The sequence below is a fragment of the Periplaneta americana genome, chromosome 12 (genome assembly GCF_040183065.1).
Source record: "Periplaneta americana isolate PAMFEO1 chromosome 12, P.americana_PAMFEO1_priV1, whole genome shotgun sequence".
Lineage (NCBI taxonomy): Eukaryota > Metazoa > Arthropoda > Insecta > Blattodea > Blattidae > Periplaneta > Periplaneta americana.
The window spans coordinates 98104070-98119277 of NC_091128.1; positions in this window are offsets into that span (position 1 = coordinate 98104070).

Sequence of the window (15208 nt, forward strand, 5' to 3'; positions counted from 1 at the left end):
TCCACAAGCAACTTAGTAATTTTTGGTGTTTGCAAAGGTGTAAAATCTGCACACATTTCTTTTGTTACAGATGTTATATGTATTCATATCTGAATCGAAAATACGTGGAATTTTTATTACCGTAAAGAAAAAAACTTGAGATATGTGAACTTGAAGCAAAACGTGAGACTTGGGCAAGCCAAATTACAGTGTGTATTCCTATAAAAAATTAATAAAAAATATATTCTGCCATACTTGTGGTGCTTAAGTACAAATCATGTTGAAAATAGAGGAAATATTTGCAGAAACCCAAGGAATACTGGAACAACTACATTTTAAATTTTTGTTTTATCTGTGTATGTTTTCCATAATTCTGAAAGACTTGAATGTTATTTCTGATTTCCTTCAAAATAAAGACTGTGACATACGAAATGCTTGCATTATTGTTCAGGTTAGTACTGAACGATTGAATGATATGAGAAATTCACTAAGAAAGTTTCAAGTTTTATTGTCAGGGAGCAAAAAGCTTGCTACAGAAAAACAGTGTTGACATTAATATAAGTACTCACAAAAGAGACGACTTCTACAACATTTATGTAAATATATTGTGACAGAACAACTACCCAATAGACGAGAAAATCTGTATAATGAGGATGACTTAAGACAGCATACCAGTAATTATATTGCAATAATTGAAAGGTCAATTTCAGAACCGAATGGAATACATATACAGTAAATATATACAGCCTTAGTGGAATAAGCGCTTTACATTCAGAAACTCTGCCTTTTTTTTAGCATATGAAGTTTTAAAGGCATTTTCCGAACATTACCACTATGATACAGGCAGGGGCGGACGCAGGATTTTTTTCGGGGAGGGATTTGAGAAGATAGTAAAAATTGAGTAATGAGAAATAAGTTTATATACTCATAATTTGTTTCAGAGTCACAAACATTTACAAGTTTGGCCTGAGTAGCGTAGTCGGTATAGCCTTCTGTGCTCGAAGTTGCGGGTTCTACCCCAACCCAGCTCGATGGCATTTAAGTGTGTTTAAATGTGACAGGCCTCATATCAGTCGATTTACTGGCATGTAAAAGAAGTCCTGAGGGAAAAAATTCCGGCACACCGGCGACGCTGATATAACCTCGGCAATTGCGAGTTTTGTTGAATAAACTATAATTTTTTAATTTTAACATTTACAATGACTGCAATACAAAAACAATGACAGAATGAGATTTACAGAAGAAGGCGACGAGGCTTCTTAGACATTTCATCCAGTACTTCATGAGCTTTTACTTCTACATTTTTATGTATATACATCAAGGCCAGTCCATTTAATTCTGCTCCCATCGTGCTCCTCAAGTAAGTCTTCAAACACCGCAATGTTGAGAACGACCGTTCTGGTGTTGCTGTAGTTACAGGCAATGTGCGGAAAAGTTTCAGAGCCTTGTGAGTGCAGGGAAAAATAATTTCATTGCACCTGTTCAAAGATGATATAAAATAGCAGGTATTACGTGAAGATTTTTCTGATCAAGGAAATTTCTTCTCCACATTTTCAATTCATTGAAGAAAGACTCTGGTGATGCATCAACACTGATTTACTACAACCTCAACAGCAGTTTCTAAATCTTCATCTGATGCTCGCACTAAGTTTTTAGGCAGCAAAGTTTGTATGGACTTTAGGATTGCCTTATGATTTAAAAACTTGTCCTTGAGCTACTAATGAAATAGTCTAAGGAGAGAAGGAAAATTAAAAGCCTAAAATACTCTTCATGACTCTTTGTCTTGAAGTAAGAACGCTGTGTTTGTCTTCCTGCAGTTTTTGGAATTTAACATTTTAGCAAAGAGAATTTACGTGGAAAACTCTCTAATTCCTATGTACATTCACGAATTAAAATTAATGTTATTTTTGTTCCTTGTTTCATATTTTTCTCAAAATATCGGGAGGGGATATATCCCCTTAATCCCCCCCTTGCATCCTCCCCTGGATACAGGCAGTCTTCAAGTGGAACTGAAACTTCTTCCTGCGACAAGTCACTAGGAATCTAAACTTACTTACTTATGGCTTTTAAGGAAACTGGATGTTCATTGCTGCCCTCGCATAAGCCTGCTATCAGTCTCTATCCTGAGCAAGATCCAGTCTCTACCATCATGTCCCACCTCCCTCAAATCCATTTTAATATCCTCCCATCTATGTCTCGGCCTCCCCAAAGGTCTTATTACCTCCAGCCTCCCAACTAACACCCTAAATGCATTTCTGGATTCGCCCATACGTGCTACATGTCCTGCTCATCTCAAATGTCTGGATTTAATGTTCCTAATTTATTAGTTAAGTGAAGAATAAAATGCATGCAGTTCTGCATTCTGTAACTTTCTCCATTCCCCTGTAACTTCATCCCTCTTAGCCCCAAATATTTTCCTAAGAATCTTATTCTCGAACTGCCTTAACCTCTCTGTTCCTCTCTCAGAGCGAGAGTCCAAGTTCCACAACCATACAGAACAACTGGTAATATAATTGTTTTATAAATTCTAACTTTCAGCATTTTTGAAAGCAGACGGGATGACAAAAGCTTCTCAATCGAATAATAACACACATTTCCCATATTTATGCTGCGTTTAATTTCCTCCCGAGCGTTATTTACATTTGTTACTGTTGCTCCAAGATATTTGAATTTTTCCACCCCTTCAAAGAATAAATTTTCAATTTTATATTTCCATTTCGTATAATATTCTGGTCACGGGACATAATCATATACTTTGTCTTTTCGGGATTTACTTCCAAACCTATCTCTTTACTTGCTTCAAGTAAAATTTCCGTGTTTTCCCTAATAGATTGTGGATTTTCTCCTAACATAGTCACGTCATCCGCATAAACAAGGAGCTGATATAATCCATTTAAGCCCAAACCCCCTCTGTTATCCATAACTTTCCTAATTGCGTATTCTAGAGTGAAGTTAAGAAGTAACGATGATAGTGCATCTCCTTGCTTTAGCCCACAGTGAATTGAAAAAGTATCTGACAGAAACTGGTCTATACGGACTCTGCTGTGCATTTCACTGAGATACATTTCAATTAATTGAACTAGTTTCTTGGGAATACCAAATTCAATAAGAATATTATATGAAACTTCTGGCTTAACCAAGTCATGTGCCTTTTTGAAATCTATGAATAACTGATGTACTGAACCCTTATACCCTCATTTTTTCTGCAGTATTTGTCGAATACAAGGAAACTGATCAATAGTCGATCTATTACGCCTAAAACCACGCTAATGATCCCCAATAATTTCATCTACATATGGAGTTAATCTTCTCAAAAGAATATTGGTAAAAATTTTGTATGACATCAACAAAAGTGATATTCCTCTAAAGTTACTACAGTTAGCCTTGTCCCCCTTCTTAAAAAATAGATACAATTATGAACTCCTTCCATTGTTCTGGTACAATTTCCTGTTTCCAAATAGCAGGTACAAGCTTACAAATTTCGCTAGATAATGCACTTCCACCCTCTTGTTTTAATTCTGCTAGAATTTGATCGCTGCCTAGAGACTTGTAATTTTTCAGCTTTTCAATCGCAATTTCGACTTCAGAAATTGTGGGTTCAGGTATAAATGGCTCAGCAATTAGTATTTGAATTTCTTCCCAATAATTTCTATTTGGTCTATGTACGTAGGATTGAATGAGAATCTGCAAGCAAGTCACCATTCTCATCCTTTACCACATTTACCCTTCCCTGATATCCATTCTTAAATTCCTTTATGTCCTTATATAAATCTCTAATGTTTTTATTCTTACTATTTGTTTCTACCTCATTCAGTTTTTCCTTCAAGTAATCTCTCTTTTTATTCCTAAGTGTACAACTTGCTTCCTGTGTTTCATTGAAATAAATATCTTTATCCACCTCAACTGGATCGTGTAAGAATTTCAATTTTGCCTCTTTCCTTCTTTCTACTACCATGCAACAATCTTCATTAAACCACGGTTTCCTTTTCTTAGTTTCATAATAACCTATGCTCTGCTCGGCTGCAATTTTGATATTATCTTAATATATAAAATTGAATGTAGGTATGTATGTATGTATGTGTGTGTGTATGTTCTCTATACAAATCTACACGCTTTGACCGATATGTGCCAAAGTTTGCACATTTAACCTTCATAACCAGGAGAAGAACATAGGCTACATTAAAATTGTGCAAATGGAAGTTAAATTAATTAAAAATATAAAAAATAAAAATAAATAGATCAAATATTAGTTTATAATATTTAAATGCAAAATCTTCTACAGTCAATTGTTCTTTATTATTGTCTGTTGTATTCAACATCGACTTTCACGAGGCCATGGAAATTATAACACGAAATTAAAATATATACATTGTTATACATCAGGAAGGCTAAAATCTAGAAGACAGTTAATACAATAAGTATATTTACGCAGTCCAGGACCGTATTATGAATTTCTCGATGGAGATGTGCATAGTGAGCAAGCTGTGTTTATCCAACTGAATTTTTTTAAACCACAAGTATTGCTATTACACAATTGAATACTTAATATTGTATCACCAATAGTACTATTGCGAAAAATATTGACCCACCAAAATTATGTATTACGAGAATTGGTGAGAAAAAACTTATGGAAGATGTAATAGAAGTGACAACATTAACTGTCAAAACGAAAGGAGAAGATGTTTGTCCCATGTATTCCTATGATACTCACTAAAATGCCTCTCGATTTTAAGCAACTGCAATTTCAATGCGACCAGCATTTGTAATGGCCATTTATTAAAATGAAGCTCAAGGACAGTCGCTCAAAGTTGCAGACATTAACTTAAAAACTAGGTGATTTTCACATTCTCAACTATATTTTATACAAAGGAGTGACAAAAAAAAACATTTTACACATATCATAAAGCACTTCAATGATACTTTTGTCATGTTGCTAATGTAGTATGTGACTGTACGCAAACCCACTGAAAATAACATTAAGTTATATTAATTCTAAGATATACGTATTGTTATTCATGTCCGAAAATTGATTACTGCGAAATTCTATCAGTATAATCACGTAGTATGTTACGCGTTGTGGAAAGAACAGTCTCTTAATTTCTAAAATACTGGCATACGTCTCTCAGACATTGCGAGTTTATATTGTATCTGTATTATGTGTATAAAAATAATATAATTAATATGTTCTGAATTTGTGAGATACAATTTCTCAAGTCATAATTAAAAAAACTGGGTATTATATAAGCGGGCGTACAACGATCAAGGGGTGAAACAAATCTTACAATATAAATTAAATTATATACGTATATATTGATTCTTTAATACGACCGATACAGAGAGAAATTTTGGCTCACTATGACACCCTAACGGGTTCAGACTGGGAACAAGGGAATTCCCTGTTCATCGTCAGCCGTCTCTGAAATTTAAATGAAAGCATACATAGACATGAAGTTACGCGAAATGTATGTCAGCACAGCATAGATCAATGTACAGATCTTATCTCTGTTTCTGTGCAACGTCACATTTGAGGTGAGGAGGAAAGGAGACGGCAAAATGGGTAATGATTTTTAACACGCTGACTCCCACGACTGAGATAAGCCATTTGAAATTGAACAGTCACTGACCGGCAGAGATAAAATATAAGATCTGTACAACACTGAGTTAACGTTAAGTGGGCCGAGAGGTGCGTTTTTGTTTTGCTGAACTTCAAGGCAATACTGGAGGTGTGCTGCAGACAAGAAAGATTGGACGAGAGCTGTTTGTAGGAGAGGCCAAAATACTTCATGGAGAATGGAGAATGGAAATCTAAGCAATGCTAACTCATTTAAAGTTTGTCTGGCTGTAGCCTGTATATATTTCCGTTTGGTTTTATTTTATTTATAGTTTAATTTTTCTATTATTTTATTTGTATTTCTGGTGATGTGAAAGAGAAGATCTAACGGCCTTAACTACGCCAAAATAAATAAATAAATAAATAAATAAATAAATAAATATTTGAACGTATGGCACGTGATGAAATGTTTTCTTTCGCTGCCTGACCTACAGTTCTTTTAAATTGAGTTAGTCCTTTCAGGCATTTGACTAAGAAGTTCATTAATTAATGTAAATCATACTATGTAAAGATTTCAACTTTATGGACGAGGAAATCTTAATAAAGACAATTCGTTTTGGTTGCCTATAATTGAGTTTCTGAGATTTCCGAAAAGTCTAACAACCAGTTTAATTTAGAAAAAAGAAGTAAAAAGGACAACCCGGGCAACGCCACTAGTATGCTATAATTTTAATAGAAGAATAGAAAAGAAATTGGTAAGAAAATTAAAATTTCACAATAGCCTACTATAATATTGTACAACATATAAAATATGGACATTGCGATAGTTGTTTTCTTTACAGTCCGACAAAGTTTAATAAACTAGTGTGAGAAATGAAGTTTTGCCAGTTTAAGGGTTAACTTATTTAAAAACTTGATTGCCGTTTTCATGAAGGGGTGATGAACGTTACCATTATTATATGAAATGGCAGGGGATTGTTTAGACTATAGGGTAAAGTTGCCTAATGCCGTGATACCCCTAATCCCGTGATACATTTTTTAAACTGAATGTCAGTACAACTTTTGCCGTTCGACCATAGCGCCAGACATCTTTCTCGAAAGAGTGTATCTTTCACCTACTTTTGAGACATTGGTGAACTTTCAAGCAAGATAGCCAATCCCGTGATATGCAGTGAAAAAACATATCACGCAATTAGGGATATCACGGCATTAGGCAACTTTACCCTACGACACATGTCCTTTCCTTCGTGCAGCTTCGGTAAAAGAACACCGATTTGTTTGACAGTTACAAAAAGACACACATAGGCTATCTAGTACACTTTCACGCGTCCATTGCTTAAGGAATAGGGATATCTACATGTAATTTAATTCTGGTCACCTACAGCATTACACTGGCCAGTCGTGTACTGCACATGGTAGGCCTACGTTTTGGTTAATTCATAAAGTGAATACCGTAACGGTGAAGATGATTATGATATACTTACGATGTTGATGGTATTTAGTAAAATAACGTTATGGTAAGAATAATAAAAATGCCTATAGAAATAATAATAATAATAATAATAATAATAATAATAATAATAATCTTCTTCTTCTTCTTCTTGATGTAGGCCTAAAGACCTGTTAGTTCCAGGGAGTCGCTCCATCTTCTTTCAGGACGACTGGGACTCCTCTTGCCAACTGGTATGCTGTCTCTTACTATTCGAGTCATACGATCTTCAGGCATCCTTGATACATGTGCTGCCCATTGCGACCTTCGTGTTTCTACCCATTCACCTGTTTCTTGTATTTGGCATTGGTTCATTATGTCTGCATTTTTTATTTTATCCAGTCTTGTTAAATTTAAATTTAAATTCTGTTTTATTTAACGGCGCTCACAACTGCAGAGGTTATATCAGCGTCGCCGGATGTGCCGGAATTTTGTCCCGCAGGAGTTCTTTTACATGCCAGTAAATACACTGACATGAGCCTGTCGCATTTAAGCACACTTAAATGCCATCGACCTGGCCCGGGATCGAACCCGCAACCTTGGGCATAGAAGGCCAGCGCTATACCAACTGGCCAACCAGGTCGACTCCAGTCTTGTTTTTCCCACAATTTTCCTTAATGTTTTCATTTCTACAGTATTTATCAATTGTTTTGATCTAATGGTTTCGGCTCTTGTTTCAGCACCATATGTTAAAATTGGTCGTACTACTGTTTTATATTATACGGGTTTTCGTCTCTAATTGTAGATATTTATTATTCCACATGGTATCGTTCAGGGATCCTGAGATTCGTAACGCTTTCACTATCTGTTGATTAATTTCAGCTATTAGGTCTTTATAGCTTGTCTCTGATATTTTCCCACATGCTATTAACATCTAACTTCGTTGGAATTTCCTAAATTGGCAAACCTATTTGAAATTTCGACCTGATATTGTTGCTTATTTTCCTCGTCCTTTAATTTCGGAATATTGAATCTCCTAATATTAACTTGTTGCTCTACTCACCTGGCTACTGATAGTCTTTCTCTTAATTCTTCAATTACCGATACAAAATAATGGTCAGAATTATAGTCTGCCCCCTCCTCCCCCCTGAAGGTTGGAATGTCTACTATACTAGTATGTCTTCGTTTATATATCAAGATGTGATCTACTGTATTTCGTTGTATTGTATTGTATTGTATTTATTTACATTCCATGGTATTCATACATGCTTACAGCTAGAATATGGAACAAGTCAAAAAACTTAATACTATTATAAAATCTTAATTTATAGTCACAGTCTAGATGAAATATATACAGACGAGATTTACAATATAGTCTACTAGTACAAACATAGTTTTAGTATCAATTTCATGAAGTGTTATTGAATGTCATGAATTCACCTACAGAATAGAAGGCGTGAGAAATTAGGTACTTCTTTAATTTGGCCCTAAATAATTTTATGTTCTGAGTTTCATTTTTTATATCGATAGGGAGGCTATTAAAAATTTTTACTGCCATATAACGTACTCCTTTTTGATAGCACGATAGACTTGCCGATGGAGTATGAAAGTCATTTTTTGACGTGTATTTATGCTATGAACTGTTGAATTAGTTACAAAGTTTTCACGATTACACACGAGGAAGACTATTAATGAAAAGATATTCTGACAAGCCGTGGGCATTATTTGTAGTTTTTTAAAATAGTCCTACACGATTCCCTAGATTTGGCACCTACTATTATTCTAATTACTCTTTTTTTGTAATAGGAATATATTGTTACTATCTGTGGAATTTCCCCAGAATATTATTCCAAAACTCATTACCGAGTGGAAGTATGCAAAGTATATTGTTTTTAAGGTATTGATATTTACTATCTTTTGCATAGATCTAATAGCAAAACAAGCTGAATTTAGTTTGGGGGTAATTTCTTTAATATGATTTTTCCAATTTAACACATTATCGATTTTTAAGCCAAGAAATTTGGTTGTTGTTGTTTCTAATAGGGATCTATTGTTAATTATTGCGCTAGAAATTTGCGACGTTGAATTTGGACAGGACTTAAATTGAATTATGTTAGTTTTGTTACAATTTAATACTAATTTATTGACTGAGAACCAGTCACATATGTGTGTTAATCTATCGTATATCTTTGTGGGAAAATGTACTTTTGACTATTAAATTTTGTGATGTGGCAAAGTTGACTAACTTAACGTCATTATGTTACTAGTCACGTGTAATTTCTCTTTTCCAATAGTCTGTTCAAAAATATCCACCTGTCCTACTTAAGCATAAAAATCTCCCAATAAAACTTTCAGATCTGCATAATAGACACCCCAGGTTCGTCTTTGCCAGACGGTGTTATGACTCGTGTAGTTCTGTGAGGTACAGCCAAGAGGAGTAGCCCTCTTGGGTACAGCAGACCAACACCAGACATGATATAAAACTATACAAATTTGATGACTGGAGAAGAATGCGTAGTGTGGCGGATAATGGAGCCGAATTAGACGAAAAGCACAATAGATACGTAACTCATTCCATATCAGGTGCACAAAAAGCATAATTTGGGTTGATATGTTTAAGAATCCTCTATGTCCCGACCGATAAAAACCTCATTATAATATTACTTTGTTTAGCATCATTTCTAATTGTTTTTGAATGGCGTTCATTTTAATTTTTAAGTTTAATAACATTAACAGAGGTTGTGTAATTTCCATTGAAGAGTCATAAAATATTTCATAACCTATTACATAATTAGGCCTATGTACTTAACATTAACAAATTTCTCGAGTTAGGTTTTATGTAATATAACGTTTTGTAGAAATTCGTCGGCCTGGGTAGCGCAGTTGTATAGCGCTGACCTTCTGTTCTCAAGATTGCGGGTTCGATCCCGGCCTAGGTCGATGGCATTTAAGTGTGTTTAAATGCGACAGGCTCATGTCAGTAGATTTACTGGCATGTAAAAGAACTCCTGCGGGACAAAATTCGAACACACCGGCGACGCTGATATAATCTCGGCAGTTGCGAGCGTCGTTAAATAAACCATAATTTAATTTTTCTAGAAATTCGCCTAGCAGAAGCGCAGTTCTTTCATGTAGACCTATGTTCGGACTTACATACGGCGGAATTAAAGTGCTTTCCATGTACAATAATATTATAGGCGAATTAACATGGAACAGGTGTGCAGTTGTCTCTGTATGAAAATGTTCTTTTGTAGGACGACTCAGGGGAGGTGGCAAAATACATCCGCAGCTGATATACTGTACGCGTCATTTATGCTTTATACCTATCAAACAGATGTTTAAGGGCATTCATTGACTGTATATGATGCACTTTCTTCTGTAAATATTTGGAGTTCATAATTGAGAACCGTATTTTAATTCTACTTCCCTTCCCTTCTGACGGAAGCCCTTTTAAGAATTTCTACCGCCCATTAACTTAAAAAATATATTGTCCTAGGTTGGGTTTGAATCCATGTTGAATCTGTATCCGCGCTTTTAGTTATCCGCGGTTAATCGGTTTTCATATAAAGCCTCTATTATCTGAATCTGAGGAGTTTTATAGACAATCTAGCCCGCGGATACGGGAGGATTACTGTATTCTCATTTTACCATTCATTTATGGACATTACATCGTCCCGAGTGGTCTAGCGAGTACCGTGCTAGTCATTGAATCCCAGGGTCGCGAGTTCAAACCCGATGGACGAGGATTGATTTTTAAAAGGCGATCATATCCTGACCATGATTTTCTTCAGGAGGAAGGTAAAACTAGGAAGTTCGTGTCGTAGAGCTAAGGCATGAAAGAGAGTCTTTTCCCTGATTCAAAGCTTTAGGAAAAAATATATTATTTTTCGCCCATATTGAATTTCGATGCTGAATAACCTCTGTAGTCGAAAGCGTCGTTAAATAATCTTCTTTATCATGTCTACGTATCCATTTGATCTTCATTTCTTTCTTCTTCACCACATCAACGTCTTTATCACCCCTCTTCCATCTATTATTCCTCTTATACTGGTAGGTCTATTTCTTTTTCTTATCCTTCTACATCTCCTTCTTTACTCTCTTCTAACATTGCATCGCCTTCTCTTTTTCAGTATCTTCTTTAAGTTGTCTTTTCCGACTCCTCTTATTCATTGTTTACTTTAGTACCGGTATCTCTATTTTCATGGTAGGCCTAATATTTTGTATAAGAAAGTAAACGACCAAAATTTTGAAGTACCAGCCGATTGGTATCACTTAAGAGGTTCAAACCTGTGTTCGGACAGTTGACTAAACAACTTCTTGTACTATCCTTATTCTTCTTAAATTCCCTTCGTTCTTCTTGAGCTCCCTTTCTTTCTCATTGTATTCGCCTTTTATTTCTCTTGTTTTCCTCAACTTTCTTTACTCATAATATTTCCCTTGTACTCCCCATATTTTCCTTATCTTCCCCTTGTTCTTCTTGAATTCCTCTTGTTCTCTTTATCTTCCACTTATTCTGATTATATTTCTCTTGTTTTAATTTATTACCTCCTTGCTCTCCTTGTCTTCCCTTCGTTCTTGACGTATTCCCCTTGATATCTTTATCTTTCTTTCATTCTCCTTGTATTTCCTTTGATTTCAATTATTGTAATCGTCTTATTCTCTTTGTATTCTCCCTTTTCTCTTAGCATTTCCCATAATCTCTTAGTAGGCCTATTCCCCTTCTGTGATCGCATCCACATTGTAGTTCTGCATAAGGATTGCAGCATAGTAAAGCTATGCAGTTGTCGGTTTTTTTCTTTGTCTTTCTTCGTCGATTTTTATATCGCCACTTTCTCTTCTTCTTTCCCCCTTCCTTTTTTTTTACCTTTTCCTCTCCCACGTTTACTAATTCACAATAACAGAACTCGTTTGGTCTGCTTGGAACAAGACCACCGCTTAGAACAGTGTAAAACATGCACAAGACAAGGGACATACATCCAGCCCCCATAGACACAGAGAAGGAAGCTAAATCCCCATTCTTCAGCTGAAAATCAAATGTGGCTGCGCAGGATCTGCCCTGGGAAACACTAGCACTCGAGGAACGTTGCCCCGGAATAAATTACGATGCTTAAAGAAGGTGCGTGTTTGCTTTTAAACGACGAGTTTCCGGTATTCTTGTGGAGTTTTGAAAACTTCCCCCCCTTCAGCGACGCGTGTCGGTAAGGCAAGACGCCCGCCCGCAACTGGCCTAGACCCAGTCACTCCCAGCCCCAGTACCGTGCTGGCAGCTGCCGCGGTGTGCTACTTTGTTGTCAGTGGGCTTACGACGGTTGTGGTGAACGTTAGGCGCTGTGTTCGTGTATGTGTGTGTTGTGTAGTGCTACTGCTACGACGGGACGGGAACTCGGGACACGTTGGTAAGCGGATACATTGTTAAACTAGTGTTCGTGTTCACACGTTGTTAAGAAATATAAGTATTTTCTACTTCGGCCAGGGGAAACTCATTAATTAGGAAAGGAGACAGTATAATAATAATAATAATAATAGTTTTTTCTTGGTTATTTAACGACGCTGTATCAACTACTAGGTTATTTAGCGTCGATGGGATTTGTGATAGCGAGATGGTATTAGGCGAGAAGAGGCCGAGGTTTCGCCATAGATTATCTGACATTCGCCTTACCGTTGGGGAAAACCTCAGAAAAAACAAAACAGGTAATCAGCTAATCAGCCCAAGCGAGAATAATAATAATAATAATAATAATAATAATAATAATAATAATAATAATAATAATAATAATAATGTAGCCATCAGTCGGCTAAGGCACTTGCCTGCCGATTCAGAGCTGCGCTCCGACGCGGGTTCGATTCCCTCTTGGACTGATTACCTGGTTGGGTTTTTCCGAGGTTTTCCCCAATCGCAAGGCGAATGTTAGGTAATCTATGGCAAATCCTCGCCAAATACCATCTCGCTATCATCAATTCCATCGACGCTAAATAACCGAGTAGTTAAATAACCAACTAAAAAGTATTATTATTATTATTATTATTATTATTATTATTAATCCTAGTTCGGCTTTAACCCGTAATATTTTCAAAGGCCTTTCTTTACGTCTGTAATATTTAACTTATTATTTTCACTTTTCTACTTGTATTTCTGTTCGTTCGCAAATCGCGTATAATCCGATTATTTTTATTGTTTTGAAATTTTTCGATGACTAATTCAATTGTCAATCCCACTAATGTTATCTCATTTGTCCTGATCCAAAAATGTATAACCTCGTGTTTTTTTTTCTGATAAATCCCATTTCAACTGCATTCATTCTGTTCTTGTCTTTTAAGTTGCAAACTTCGTTGTCGTATGGCAGACTGGAAAAGCCCAATGCATTATATACTTTTACGCTAAACATTTTTTTGTATTAAATTATGTCTTAAGAGTATTCAGTATTTCTAAAATTTGTGTGAACTGTCTAATCTTCGGGGGTGATATTGTAATTTAGATATTCTACTTACAGGATAATCCCCTTAACATTGCTACTAGCAGTATTTTATATTAAACTAATGGAATGACATTGTGCTTGCATTTCGTTTACTCAATCGCATTGAAGAGTTTTCAACGGTTATTGAGAAAGGTATGTAAAAATGTATTTCAGTGACCTTACTGTCCCGCGTCTAGCGTCGTGGTCTAAGGCGTCATGCCTAGACTCGTCTTACGAGATAAGCGCTGCGCTGGTTCGAGTCCTCAGGGAGACGAAATTTTCTAATAAAAATTCGACTAGTACAGCGACGGGGAACTCTGTATTATAAACAGAGCAGTCAGCTTGGGTACCTACAGTACATACAAGCTAAGCTCTATGATAAAGGCTGTTCCTCGTCGCTGGGCTAGTGTATGGGACCGATGCCCATACAGCATCGTGTTGAATTTTTAGAGCTGTGATACGTAGCGAAATCCGGTTTCGGAAACCAGGTATAACGCCTGGGGGATCATCGTGCCAACCACACGTTACCCCGTACTGGTTGGATGATCGTTCACCTCTGTTGAGGCATATGGACGTCAGAACAGCAATCGGATGGTTGACCACGGATTATTATTATTATTATTATTATTATTATTATTATTATTATTATTATTGCAAATATTGGTATTACATAGCCTACGTACAGTGAAGTCTTGTTGAATTCTCATCTCATCTTTCTATTACCATTTCCACTCATGCAGTTGATACAGCGTCCTTAAGTAACAGATATCAGAGACCACTGGACCACCAGCGAACTTGTAGGACTAGCAAGCCGCGCCCCATGGCTGCGTTCAGGCTTGGGTTCGACTCTTGCTTGGGCTGATTACGTGATTCATTTTTAATCGAGGTTTTCCAAATCATAAAACAAACCTCAGGTAATCTCATGGCGAATCTTCAATCTCATTTCGCCAAAATTATCACATCGACCAATTACATTGACATTAGATAACCAGTTAGTTGATACAGCATCTTTAAATAGCCGACAAAAATAACATTGCTTTTGATAACGAGAAATTCTAGATTTCGTAGCCGAAATTCGAATCCACGACCGTGGTTGAATCATTGTGGATATTCTCAGAGGTCATTTTATTATAAATTAAAAAAAAGTCACAACCTCAATAATTGAAATGTGAGATTTGTTCAATAAGTTGGTTACTATTATTGTATTGAATCGCAACTTTAATCAGAACTTTATGAATTTAGCCCTATTATTTGTGTACCTACAGATTTTTAATATGTAAATACATTGGCTCCTATTAATATTCGGTTTGACTGACATGTAAGATTAAAATAAATACACTAATCATTTTCAAAAAAATTAATGAAAATAAAAATGTGCACCATAATAAAGTTAAAAGTAGGTTATATTCTCTGTTAAATCACATAGAATTACAAAAAAAAAAAAATGAAAAACATCTTTCCTGTTACATAAATAAAAATTATAAACATTATTACATTATTTGTGATAGACTATAGTGCCTCATTAATATTCGGCTTGTTCAATTCAATATTTTATTGAATACCCCTTTGGTTCAAAACAGCCCACAAACGCCTTGGCATGGTCCTGGATAACTTCGTGGTAAATTGGAGACTAATTTTCCTCCATTCTTCCGTTAATCACCGTTTCAGTGATAGGAGTCTGTCTGATCTTGCGATTACGTTCCTTCCACAGATTCTCAATCGGATTTAAATCCGGTGATTGTGTTGGGGTTCGGATTACCATGAAACCGTAAACGTACTTTTTCAGCTGTGTGT